This window comes from Lactuca serriola, chromosome 6, assembly GCF_051521515.1.
Source record: "Lactuca serriola cultivar US96UC23 chromosome 6, Lser_US96UC23_V15, whole genome shotgun sequence".
Taxonomy (NCBI): domain Eukaryota; kingdom Viridiplantae; phylum Streptophyta; class Magnoliopsida; order Asterales; family Asteraceae; genus Lactuca; species Lactuca serriola.
In genome coordinates, this window is record NC_136413.1 from 19157156 (window position 1) to 19171731 (window position 14576).

General features: G+C 40.4%; 2 long non-coding RNA genes across 2 annotated transcripts; both read right to left on the reverse strand.

The window, feature by feature from the left end:
* Nucleotides 1-1295, reverse strand: LOC145056547 (uncharacterized). The gene is made up of 3 exons (XR_013685824.1): nucleotides 1169-1295; nucleotides 743-811; nucleotides 1-131 (listed from the first exon to the last, which is right to left on the reverse strand). It is a non-coding gene; the product is annotated as an uncharacterized LOC145056547 (long non-coding RNA).
* Nucleotides 1296-7351: 6056 nt separating this feature from the next.
* LOC145056548 (uncharacterized) lies at nucleotides 7352-8646 on the reverse strand. Its single transcript, XR_013685825.1, has 3 exons — nucleotides 8520-8646; nucleotides 8094-8162; nucleotides 7352-7482 (listed from the first exon to the last, which is right to left on the reverse strand). It is a non-coding gene; the product is annotated as an uncharacterized LOC145056548 (long non-coding RNA).
* Between the last annotated feature and the right edge of the window lie 5930 nt (nucleotides 8647-14576).

Below are 14576 nucleotides of genomic sequence, written 5' to 3' on the forward strand. Positions count from 1 at the left end.
GGGATGTCATGTTCGTACAGATCAAAAGCATAAACAGTACAATATAAGCCTTACTACATTATTTCATATCTACAGGCCTATATCCGTAATCCCTCGTCCAAAACATCACACCTATGCTCATGCGCCACTACCTGTAATACATAAAACTGAGTGGGTCAGGCTTGGGAGCCTGGTGAGCACATAGGGTTTTCAACCCACAATAAATAAGTTTATTAATTTCATCGATCAACAATAACCCGATTACCCGTTCCCGTTATCCTCACTTTACGTCCCTAAACACCTATCATAAGGGACCTAGCCTAAGGATCATCATCGGGACGGATACTACTGCTAAGGGGATTCCTCAGCAATAAATGTCCTAAAGGCAACCATGTGGGGGATGGAGTACACCGGTGAACATATCGTTCACAAACACCTACAGGTTGCGAGCCTGCTAGTGTTCCACTGGACTGTCTAGAAGAGTCCGTGGTCGTCATCCATACTCCGCTAGATGACAGAATCAACAACATCAACATCGAGGCCTCTCATCATTTTATCACACATCACCTATTGCATCTACCCATGTTTTACCCCAACATTTTCGTAGATATAAAATACATATACAGTTTAAATCATTGAAAACATGTATAACAACGTTCATCTAGCATAGATAGCAAGTATTCAGATAATATGCACACATAGCACGTAATTTATATAAAATACTTCATATCTATGTGTAAGTTGAAAGTAACTATGCACTCACCTGTTAAGGTGATGATTCCAAAATCGGGCAGCGCTTGCTTCTAACGATTCTATTTTCCTTCGACGAAACCTAGCATTATTATCGCTAAATTTTAGTCTAATATTTACCGTGACCAACTATTAGTCTTAGTATTATTATTATTATATAAGCGTTAAACAATATTTTCCAACCACTATGTACAGACAGGGGCCAGACATAAAACACCGGAGGGCAGGACCATTTTGGCATATAGCACTTCTGAAATCCAACAACCCTATGCGGCCCTTTAAACCAGATTCCCCGTACCGCGAGTAGTTAAAAAAAAAATATTATAACGACACTTATATAAGTTATAATAATAGCTCAAATATTTATTATAAGTTCATAATAACAATACTAATTTTAAATATAAGCTATATTAAAATAAGGTAAGCATAACTTACTTACAAGGGGGTTTTAGCTAGGAGTCGGGCTCTGCAGGGGCAGAACTTCGTCGCTGAATCTTTCTAAGAAAGATTCGTGCAGCGCTTCAGCGCTCACCTTACTATACTAAGCTACAGAAAGAGAAGTCGAATCACGAGGGACCGAAATGCTCGGGGGATAAGGAGAGAAAGACTCTTGAATCAAGAGAATGGTGCAAGAAATATGAGAGCCCAAGGCTCTTATTTATACTAATTGAATTTTCAAAAACTACCCTCCATAATTACTTAATGACCTTTTAGTTATATAAACAACTAAACACCCCTCTATAATACTATTATAAATGGATTTAATGATATTTGTACTAAACTAATGTCGAAAGAACTCAACATTAGTCTTATAATGACCGCATCGTCGATACCTTTCTAATGATATATACATATGTATATATATATGTGTACCTATACATGATTTATACTTTATTTTAATACGTAAATATGCTATTATAATTTGTAACTCGTTCATACGAACTCCGTTTTTGACGTTCTTTATATCCACGCGTAGGTGAAGACGTACTCTACAACTTTCGTTTAGACTCCGTCGGCTAATTTTGACTTTATTTTTAAAGTTATATTTTTAACAAGCCGGGACAGGATTGGTCTGTTTAAAATCTCATAACTTCTTCATACGAAGTCAGATTGGGCGTTCTTTTTATCGATGTTCTTAGTTTAACATATTCTACGACTTTCGTTTAGATCACTAAGGCTAAATCTCGCTCTATCGTAAATTCACTATTCACGCTTCCCGGTATCGTGCCGGTTCTATCGTGAAACTTCGACGGGTCATAACTTCTTCGTTATAACTCGGATTTCGGCGTTCCTTATATGCACGGAAACCTTGAGACATATTCTACAACTTTATGTAGAGATATCGGGATTATCTCACACTTTAATTTTTGACGCTCATTTTTTATTCTTTATTAATTATACATTTATAATTAAATAATAAACACATATAATTCACATAATACTCAAATATTTCATCTTTATTACTTCAAAAAGAGTTACAAGAGTTGACCTAGACTATTACATTGACAAAAATGCTTAGCCCTGAAACCCGGGCGTTACAATTCTCTCCCCCCTTAGGATGATTCCGTCTCGGAATCATGCATCAGCAAACAGATGTGGATAGCGAATCATCATGTCATCCTCTGTTTCCCAAGTGAGATTCGGCCCATTCGAATGTTTCCATCGGACTAGCACCAAGTCGACCATCTTGCGTCGTAACTTCTTAGTCTTACGGTCAACAATTGCCTCAGGCTCTTCGATCAACCTTTTATTTTCATCCATCCTTAACTCTGAGATTGGAATTATGTCGGGAACATCTCCCGTGAATTTCCTCAAATAACACACATGGAAGGTGTTATGAATACCATTGAGTTCTTCGGGCAATTCCAGCTTGTAAGCTTGGTTCCCTATCTTCTGAAGAACTTTGAACGGTCCAATAAACCTTGGACTCAACTTTCCTCGTTTCCCAAATCGTATAAGTCCCTTCCACGGTGAGACTTTAAGCAAAACGGAATCCCCAACTTCGAAAGTTATCGGTCGTCTTTTCTTGTCAGCATAGCTCTTCTGACGATCCTGGGCTGCTAACATCCTTTCCCTAATCACCTTCAACTTCTCAGCAGTCTCATGGACTATCTCGGGGCCCATAAACTGCTTCTCTCCGGCTTCAAGCCAACAAGACGGCGTACGACACTTCTGCCCATACAAGGCTTGATAAGGAGCCATCTTGATGCTCGAGTGAAAACTATTGTTGTAGGAAAATTCTACCAGAGGTAAGTGCTCGTCCCAATTCCCTTGGAATTCGAGGGTACATGCTCTCAACATATCTTCCAGCGTCTGAATCGTTCTTTCGCTCTGACCATCAGTTTGCAGATGGTAAGCAGTACTCAAACACAACTTTGTACCTAACTCCTCTTGTAGACTCCTCCAAAACCTTGACGTGAAACGACTATCACGATCTGATACAATCGTAAGAGGGACACCGTGAAGTCTTACAATTTCCTTCACGTAAGCATTTGCGAGCTTATCCATAGACCACTTCTCGTTGGCTGCTATGAAGTGTGCACTCTTGGTGAAACGATCCACGACTACCCAAATCATGTCGTGACCATTCTTCGTCCTGGGCAGTTTAGTCACAAAATCCATGGTGATGTCTTCCCATTTACCCATGGGTACAGGTAAGGGTTCTAAACTCCGATACGGTTTCTGATGTTGTGCCTTAACCCTCGCACATGTTACGCACTCGGCCACATACTTCGCAACATCGAGCTTCATCGTCGGCCACCAGTAGTAGGGTTTTAGGTCCCTATACATTTTAGTGCTACCGGGATGAATCGAGTACATGGTCTTGTGTGCTTCTTCCATTAGAAGATCTCTTATTCCTCCCGTCTTAGGTACCCAAATTCGATCTTGGAATACCTTCAGTCCACGACTGTTTGTACCGAACACTAACGTTCTTCCCAAACGTTCTTCCTTTCGGTCATTTTTCTCTAAAGCTTCTTCTTGAGCTTTCCTGATGCTTTCCACAATCGTCGAGACGACTTCAATTCTTAACGCTCTTGGCCTTTTCCTTTCAAGATTGACTTTCCGACTGAGAGCATCAGCAACAATATTTGCTTTACCTGGGTGGTAAAGTATCTCACAGTCGTAGTCCTTGAGAAGTTCTAGCCAACGTCGTTGCCTCATGTTCAACTCCTTCTGATTAAAGAGGTACTGGAGACTCTTATGATCAGTGAAGAGCTTGCACTTCGTGCCGTAGAGGTAATGCCTCCATATCTTTAAGGCAAATACTACCGCTGCCAACTCCAGATCATGAGTGGGGTAGTTCTTTTCGTGCTCTTTCAATTGTCGAGATGCGTATGCTATCACCTTTTCTCTTTGGGTCAGAACACAACCCAACCCGACTCCAGAAGCGTCACTATAAACCGCGAAATCTTCGACTCCATCGGGTAGAGAAAGTATCGGTGCTTCACATAACTTCTTCTTTAGCTTCTCGAATGCCTCATCGTGTTTCTCACTCCACGTATATGTAGCTCCTTTATGAGTTAAAGCTGTTAATGGAGCAGCTATCGAAGAAAAGCCTTGGATAAATCGTCGATAATATCCGGCTAATCCTAGAAAGCTTCGAATCTCCGTGGGACTCTTTGGACGTTCCCACTTCATTACAGCCTCGATCTTTGCGGGGTCAACCATTATTCCCTCCTGGTTAACAACATGACCCAAGAATTGGACTTCCCGTATCCAAAAGTCGCATTTGGAGAACTTTGCAAAAAGCTTCTCCTTCTTCAACACTTCTAATACTTCCCGTAGATGCTTGCCATGCTCCTCTTGGCTTTTCGAGTAGATGAGAATGTCGTCGATGAATGCTATCACGGATTTATCGAGGAATGGTTTACAAACCCTATTCATCAAATCCATGAATGCTGCGGGAGCATTGGTTAGCCCGAATGACATAACCAAGAACTCGTAGTGTCCATATCTCGTTCTGAATGCAGTCTTCTCAATATCCTGCTTTCTCACCTTTAGCTGATGATATCCTGACCTAAGATCGATCTTTGAGAAGTAGCTCGAACCTTGCAGCTGATCGAATAGGTCATCAATCCTCGGCAATGGATACTTGTTCTTCACCGTTGCCTTATTCAGCTCTCGGTAGTCTATACACATTCTCATACTTCCGTCCTTCTTCTTCACGAATAACACCGGAGCTCCCCAGGGTGATGAACTAGGTCGAATAAAACCGTTGTCCAACAGCTCCTGAAGTTGCGTCATGAGCTCCTTCATCTCCGTCGGTGCTAATCGGTAAGGTGCCTTTGCTATCGGTGTTGTTCCTGGTAACAAGTCTATACGAAACTCCACTTGCCTATCAGGTGGTAATCTGGGAAGATCTTCGGGAAAGACTTCCGGATAATCACACACAACCGGTATATTCTGCACCTCTTTCTTCTCCTTCTTGGCATCGATTACGAATGCCAAGTATGATGCACATCCTTTGGACAAACATTTCCTGGCTTTCATCAGGGAGATGATTCCAGAATTCACTCTGCGTTTGTCCCCATACACCATAAATGATTCTTTTCCGGGTGGGTTTACCTTTACTATCTTCTTTCGGCATTGAATCTCAGCATCGTTGGCGCTAAGCCAATCCATACCCAAAACGATGTCGAAACCGTTTAACTCTATGGGTAATAGCTCTTCGTGGAATTCGTTTCCGTTTAGGTCAATGACGATGTTCCTAATACGATTACTAACAGGTACGAATTTGCCACCGGCAACTTCTACAATCAGGGCATTATCTAATTTTTTCTACAGGCAATGCTAATTTCCCACCAAATTTATGCGACACAAAGGAGTAGTTGGCTCCGGAATCAAATAGTATATTTGCAGGCAAACCATTTACAAGAAAGGTACCTGAAGCGACGTCTGCTGCCTCCTTTGCAGCCTCGAGCGTCATCTGGAAGGCTCTCGCCTTCGGCTTCGGTTGTATGTTGGGTCTTCCTGTCTCCTTCTTCTTCGGGCAGTCCTTCAAAATGTGCCCTTCTTCATTGCACCCATAACAGGCTTTCTGGTTGAGGGTGCATTCATTGGCGTAGTGCCCAAGCTTTCCGCACTTGTAACAAGTGACCCCTCCGTCACACTTCCCAGAGTGCTTCTTCTTGCACTTGTCACACCACTTCGCTTCTGATCCTCCTCCCCTCGAACCAGACTTCGAGAATCTACTCTTCTTGTTGGACTTCGAGGATCCATTGAACTTCCGTTTCTCACCAACCTCAGCCCTCTGCAGACCTCTTTCCTTTTGTTGGGTCTCCACGTTCTTAGCTGCTCGAACAGCTGATTTCAGAGTGGTTGCCATCTTGACTTTTGGGCCAAAGTCAGCCGGCAGTCCGTTTGCGAATTTCTCAATTTTGGAAAGTTCGGTTGGCACTAGGTATGGAAACAACTTCATCTTTTCCGTAAATGCAGCAGCATAGTCATCGATGCTCATTCTCCCCTTCTTCAAATTTTGGAACTCGTTGTTCAGATCAATCAGGTCTATCTCTGAACAGTACTGCGCCTTCAGTTGTTCCAAGAACTCATCCCATGACATTTTCAGAGCTTCTTCCCGTGGCATTGTATCTGCCAATAGCTTCCACCAGCTCAAGACTCCAGTTTTCAATTGTCTCACAGCGAAGACAGTCTTCTGCTTCTCGCTGCAGTCGTAGCTTTCAAACACCATCTCCATCTCGGAGATCCAGTCCATAATCTCAACAGGCTTTGGGCTTCCTGAGAGACTTGGTGGTTTCGCACCCAAGAAATTTTTGTACATCCGCCCATCCTTGTTGTTTCTCCCTTCTGGGCCATCCTTTTGCTCACCTTGAGTCCCTACTTGACTCACTTGGCAGCTATAGTTCCATTCCTCAGATGGCTCGGGAACTGGCTCCGTCGGTTCAACATGTATGGTAGGTTCGTCCCTATTTTCGTGGAGCATCCGTCTCATTTCTTCCCTTTGTTCAGCTAGCATAGCCTGAATCATGGCTTGAACTCCAGCCATGGTGACTGGATCAGGTGCAACTTCTTCAACAACAGGTATTTGCTGAACCACTGGGGGTTGGTTCATACCTCCATTTGCATTCACGTTTCCGCTACGGGTCCTTTCCATCTTGATCTATACACCGAATAAGGTGAATTTAGCTCTTTATTTAGGATAGACGTTTTAAATCGTCCTTATCACTCCGAAATGTTTACATGCTAGTTCTAATATCATAGTCGTACGTTTAGAATCCTAAACACATAAGGTTTCCAGATCCGGTCGACAACAGACCATAGACCCGAACAATTAACAACATATTATGCACAAAGCATTTAGTACATAAAAGCATTTTAGGCACAATTCCTAAAATAAGCTAGTGCTCACACCTCACAATCATCGCTTAGCATTCTAAGTTTAAGTCTAGAAATCCTACAAATTCCTAGTTCGCTTAAACTAATGCTCTGATACCAACTGTGACATCCCCAAAATCACGGCCAGAAAAGACCGGCTTGTTTATGCTTTGTTTAAAAATCAGAGTTACATTTTAAATGAAAGTGTTGCGGAATTTGTCCCAAAACAAAAATATGATAAAGATTTATCAAAAGCATTTCCATAGAAATGTATTTCATTAAAAGACTCGGGATGTCATGTTCGTACAGATCAAAAGCATAAACAGTACAATATAAGCCTTACTACATTATTTCATATCTACAGGCCTATATCCGTAATCCCTCGTCCAAAACATCACACCTATGCTCATGCGCCACTACCTGTAATACATAAAACTGAGTGGGTCAGGCTTGGGAGCCTGGTGAGCACATAGGGTTTTCAACCCACAATAAATAAGTTTATTAATTTCATCGATCAACAATAACCCGATTACCCGTTCCCGTTATCCTCACTTTACGTCCCTAAACACCTATCATAAGGGACCTAGCCTAAGGATCATCATCGGGACGGATACTACTGCTAAGGGGATTCCTCAGCAATAAATGTCCTAAAGGCAACCATGTGGGGGATGGAGTACACCGGTGAACATATCGTTCACAAACACCTACAGGTTGCGAGCCTGCTAGTGTTCCACTGGACTGTCTAGAAGAGTCCGTGGTCGTCATCCATACTCCGCTAGATGACAGAATCAACAACATCAACATCGAGGCCTCTCATCATTTTATCACACATCACCTATTGCATCTACCCATGTTTTACCCCAACATTTTCGTAGATATAAAATACATATACAGTTTAAATCATTGAAAACATGTATAACAACGTTCATCTAGCATAGATAGCAAGTATTCAGATAATATGCACACATAGCACGTAATTTATATAAAATACTTCATATCTATGTGTAAGTTGAAAGTAACTATGCACTCACCTGTTAAGGTGATGATTCCAAAATCGGGCAGCGCTTGCTTCTAACGATTCTATTTTCCTTCGACGAAACCTAGCATTATTATCGCTAAATTTTAGTCTAATATTTACCGTGACCAACTATTAGTCTTAGTATTATTATTATTATATAAGCGTTAAACAATATTTTCCAACCACTATGTACAGACAGGGGCCAGACATAAAACACCGGAGGGCAGGACCATTTTGGCATATAGCACTTCTGAAATCCAACAACCCTATGCGGCCCTTTAAACCAGATTCCCCGTACCGCGAGTAGTTAAAAAAAAAATATTATAACGACACTTATATAAGTTATAATAATAGCTCAAATATTTATTATAAGTTCATAATAACAATACTAATTTTAAATATAAGCTATATTAAAATAAGGTAAGCATAACTTACTTACAAGGGGGTTTTAGCTAGGAGTCGGGCTCTGCAGGGGCAGAACTTCGTCGCTGAATCTTTCTAAGAAAGATTCGTGCAGCGCTTCAGCGCTCACCTTACTATACTAAGCTACAGAAAGAGAAGTCGAATCACGAGGGACCGAAATGCTCGGGGGATAAGGAGAGAAAGACTCTTGAATCAAGAGAATGGTGCAAGAAATATGAGAGCCCAAGGCTCTTATTTATACTAATTGAATTTTCAAAAACTACCCTCCATAATTACTTAATGACCTTTTAGTTATATAAACAACTAAACACCCCTCTATAATACTATTATAAATGGATTTAATGATATTTGTACTAAACTAATGTCGAAAGAACTCAACATTAGTCTTATAATGACCGCATCGTCGATACCTTTCTAATGATATATACATATGTATATATATATGTGTACCTATACATGATTTATACTTTATTTTAATACGTAAATATGCTATTATAATTTGTAACTCGTTCATACGAACTCCGTTTTTGACGTTCTTTATATCCACGCGTAGGTGAAGACGTACTCTACAACTTTCGTTTAGACTCCGTCGGCTAATTTTGACTTTATTTTTAAAGTTATATTTTTAACAAGCCGGGACAGGATTGGTCTGTTTAAAATCTCATAACTTCTTCATACGAAGTCAGATTGGGCGTTCTTTTTATCGATGTTCTTAGTTTAACATATTCTACGACTTTCGTTTAGATCACTAAGGCTAAATCTCGCTCTATCGTAAATTCACTATTCACGCTTCCCGGTATCGTGCCGGTTCTATCGTGAAACTTCGACGGGTCATAACTTCTTCGTTATAACTCGGATTTCGGCGTTCCTTATATGCACGGAAACCTTGAGACATATTCTACAACTTTATGTAGAGATATCGGGATTATCTCACACTTTAATTTTTGACGCTCATTTTTTATTCTTTATTAATTATACATTTATAATTAAATAATAAACACATATAATTCACATAATACTCAAATATTTCATCTTTATTACTTCAAAAAGAGTTACAAGAGTTGACCTAGACTATTACATTGACAAAAATGCTTAGCCCTGAAACCCGGGCGTTACAATTCTCTCCCCCTTAGGATGATTCCGTCTCGGAATCATGCATCAGCAAACAGATGTGGATAGCGAATCATCATGTCATCCTCTGTTTCCCAAGTGAGATTCGGCCCATTCGAATGTTTCCATCGGACTAGCACCAAGTCGACCATCTTGCGTCGTAACTTCTTAGTCTTACGGTCAACAATTGCCTCAGGCTCTTCGATCAACCTTTTATTTTCATCCATCCTTAACTCTGAGATTGGAATTATGTCGGGAACATCTCCCGTGAATTTCCTCAAATAACACACATGGAAGGTGTTATGAATACCATTGAGTTCTTCGGGCAATTCCAGCTTGTAAGCTTGGTTCCCTATCTTCTGAAGAACTTTGAACGGTCCAATAAACCTTGGACTCAACTTTCCTCGTTTCCCAAATCGTATAAGTCCCTTCCACGGTGAGACTTTAAGCAAAATGGAATCCCCAACTTCGAAAGTTATCGGTCGTCTTTTCTTGTCAGCATAGCTCTTCTGACGATCCTGGGCTGCTAACATCCTTTCCCTAATCACCTTCAACTTCTCAGCAGTCTCATGGACTATCTCGGGGCCCATAAACTGCTTCTCTCCGGCTTCAAGCCAACAAGACGGCGTACGACACTTCTGCCCATACAAGGCTTGATAAGGAGCCATCTTGATGCTCGAGTGAAAACTATTGTTGTAGGAAAATTCTACCAGAGGTAAGTGCTCGTCCCAATTCCCTTGGAATTCGAGGGTACATGCTCTCAACATATCTTCCAGCGTCTGAATCGTTCTTTCGCTCTGACCATCAGTTTGCAGATGGTAAGCAGTACTCAAACACAACTTTGTACCTAACTCCTCTTGTAGACTCCTCCAAAACCTTGACGTGAAACGACTATCACGATCTGATACAATCGTAAGAGGGACACCGTGAAGTCTTACAATTTCCTTCACGTAAGCATTTGCGAGCTTATCCATAGACCACTTCTCGTTGGCTGCTATGAAGTGTGCACTCTTGGTGAAACGATCCACGACTACCCAAATCATGTCGTGACCATTCTTCGTCCTGGGCAGTTTAGTCACAAAATCCATGGTGATGTCTTCCCATTTACCCATGGGTACAGGTAAGGGTTCTAAACTCCCATACGGTTTCTGATGTTGTGCCTTAACCCTCGCACATGTTACGCACTCGGCCACATACTTCGCAACATCGAGCTTCATCGTCGGCCACCAGTAGTAGGGTTTTAGGTCCCTATACATTTTAGTGCTACCGGGATGAATCGAGTACATGGTCTTGTGTGCTTCTTCCATTAGAAGATCTCTTATTCCTCCCGTCTTAGGTACCCAAATTCGATCTTGGAATACCTTCAGTCCACGACTGTTTGTACCGAACACTAACGTTCTTCCCAAACGTTCTTCCTTTCGGTCATTTTTCTCTAAAGCTTCTTCTTGAGCTTTCCTGATGCTTTCCACAATCGTCGAGACGACTTCAATTCTTAACGCTCTTGGCCTTTTCCTTTCAAGATTGACTTTCCGACTGAGAGCATCAGCAACAATATTTGCTTTACCTGGGTGGTAAAGTATCTCACAGTCGTAGTCCTTGAGAAGTTCTAGCCAACGTCGTTGCCTCATGTTCAACTCCTTCTGATTAAAGAGGTACTGGAGACTCTTATGATCAGTGAAGAGCTTGCACTTTGTGCCGTAGAGGTAATGCCTCCATATCTTTAAGGCAAATACTACCGCTGCCAACTCCAGATCATGAGTGGGGTAGTTCTTTTCGTGCTCTTTCAATTGTCGAGATGCGTATGCTATCACCTTTTCTCTTTGGGTCAGAACACAACCCAACCCGACTCCAGAAGCGTCACTATAAACCGCGAAATTTTCGTGTCTCTTTCTTTTTCTGATCCTCTTCTTTGTAGCAAGCACCTCCTTTACCCCAAGTTGGGCTTTTTCTGTCAGCTTCTTTTATCTTTTTTTTTCTTTTTGATTTTGTTGACAGCAACCAACTCTTTTTACTCCCCAAGATTATTTCTTTTCAGCTTCTTCTCAGCACCCACCTTCTTCTCTTCTTCCCTAAGCTTACCCTTTTCAGTTCTTTTGACGTGTCATTAAAAAACTTATAGAAATCCTTAGAAAAAGGACTATTGGTATCCAGATAATTAACAGAAAATTTATCAGAAAAAATATCAATTTTTGTTTTAGTAGTTTTCATAAAAGACATCAATTTTTGTTTTAGTAGTTTTCATAAAAGTTCTTCGCAAAATAATTGAGTTTTTTTTTTCTGATACATGACATTGCCCATGTCCAAAATTCAAAAATCAGGGGGAAAAATTAATTCATCCACTTGGATAAGAACATCATCCAATACACATTTTCGGTGTACCGTCGAGTGATCTGCCAACTGAATGATGGTCTTGATCTTTTTCGAAGTTCCCAATTTTAATTTTTCAAAAAGTGATAATAGGAGTACATTGTCTGAGGCACCTAAATCAAGCATGGATTTTGGAAAAATTTGACTACCTAACTACAAGGGATTGAGAAAATTTCCTGATCCTTGCACTTTGGAGGTAATCGTAGATGATATATTTTCGCCAGTTTTGATAGTTTCACTAAATTTCAGTTTTTTCTTTGAAGCACACAATTCTTTTAAAAAACTGGCATAACGAGGAATCTGTTTAATAATATCTAATAACATAATATTTACCTCCACCTTACGAAAGGTGTCCATGATTTCCTTGTCTTCTTGGTCGTGCTTTGTGCTCTTGAGCCGTGATAGGAATGGTGGGATTGGCTTGTGCTCTTTCAAAACTAGTTTTGCAAGCTTAGGAGTCTCTTTCTTTTCGTCTCTTTTAGCTCGTTTTTCACCCAAAACTTCTTCAGTTTCTTTTTCAGCCTATTATTCTGGTTCAGATCTGCTTGGGCCTTCATAACTCTTCCCCGATTCTCATGGAAATCGTGCTCACATTATGCTTTGGATTGTGTTCAATAGGAGTATGTAATTTTCCTTAAGACTCCAGTCGACCTACGTAGTGGCAAGTTGAGACATCTACTGCTCCAGATTTTTTATACTTGCTCTAGTTTCATTATGGAACACATGGGTGTTGGTGGCTAAAATTTTAATAATACCTTCTAATGCCACGATGGACCTGCCATATTCTTGATGTGAATTTTGCTGAAAATTTTGATTCTGAAACTGCTGCTAACTCTAATAATTCTGCTGAAAACCAAGCTACTGAAAATTTTGCTGCTGTTGGAATCCGGGTGGATTCTGCTATTGTTGTCGTTATTGAAAATTGTTCTGAAAATTTTGATGATAGCCTATAACAACTTTTACTGCAGTTGTGTCCTCTTGCAATAATGGGCACATTTCAGTAGGATGTTCGGTTTTTAAGCAAATACCACCTTGTTTTTTTGCAACTTTTTTTTTCGTTAATAGTAGAACCGCTTTGTTCATTTCAGAAATTTGAGCTTCTAAATGATGTGAGCTAACTTCTTTGACTCCCCATGGTTGATAAGCGTACCACTCGTCTTCATTACTGAAATGTATTGACTCAATATCCAACTTTTATATTAGCTCCTATATTTCAGTTGCTATCATGTCCCCTAAGGATCCGCCACTTGAAGCATTTATCAGGCGCCTATCCATGGGTGTCCGACCTTCGCTGAAACAATTATAGAGTTGGTAATAACTAATTCCATGTTGTCGGCACCTGACAAGTAGCTTTTTGAAGTGCTCCCAGTATGTGTGCAAAGCTTCTCTTCTTACTTGTTTGATACCAAGGATTTCGTGGCGAAGGCTTGAAACTTGTGTTTTTGAAAAATATTTTCTCTAAAAACAATTTTGCGAGTTCAGTCCATGTTGTGATCGACTCGGATGGGAGCTCATACAACCATTCTCTCGCTGAGTCTTGAAGTGAAAATGGGAATACCCTTAGTTTTATATGATCTTTAGTTATGACGTGTGGCTTCATTCTTGAACAAACCACATGAAAATCCTTGAGGAATTTATGTTGGTCTTCATTTTCAAAGCCTCTGAACATGATAAGGAGGTGTATCAGCCCATATTTGAATTTGAAATTTTAGGCTTCAGGGAAGGTGATGCAGAGAGGTTGCTGAGTAACCTCTTGGGTGACCCATTGTTTGAGGGTTTTCTCTTCACCCTCTCCGTCACTCATGATTGATTTTTCAGATTTAGTTTCTGAAGAGTCCATGGTTTCAGATTTTTTAGAAGATGGCGGAGTATATTTTTTAAATGGGCTGTGAGAAGGTGAAGACGGTGGTACTTTTGGGAAGTACGAGACGATAATTTATGGTTTATTCCACAAGGGACTGCCTTGTGGTGTGGTGATTTCTGGTGGTAAAGAAAAGGATGGAACTGAGGAACCTGCTTGTTGGTTTTGAAGTTTTGTTTGCTTCTTCAACTTCCTCGTGGTTTTGTCAATTTATGGATAGAAAACTAGAGGTGTACCTATACGAAAATTTCTTGGCATACAAACTATTATCAGTACCGTGTCCCTAGAAATGACGCCAATTTGTAAACCCGCTGTCGCGAGCATCTTAAGCAAATAAATTTATCACAAATCAAATGCACTAATGGGTAGCACATGGAAGCAGGGTCGAATCCTCAAGGACACAACCTAATGGTCAATGCCTCTTTGCGCAACGCACATACTAGTCATAAAACAAAAAATGTAAAAAGGGATTTTTGATTAATAATTAAAAACTCAATAGCAGTGAAAATAACTAAATGAAATTCATTAATAAAAATGAATTCAGTTCCGCTGCGACTTTTCTAATCATGCAATTAACATTTACTTGGTTATTTAAGGTGGGTTCTATCTAATCTGGTACTGAGAATAACTAATAAGCTCTAGTACATTATCTTTTACCTAATTAGTTAACCAAAACAAGCTCTTTAATTAACCCTAACTTTTTACTGATCTAATTAAACAAGCTCTTATTTAAAT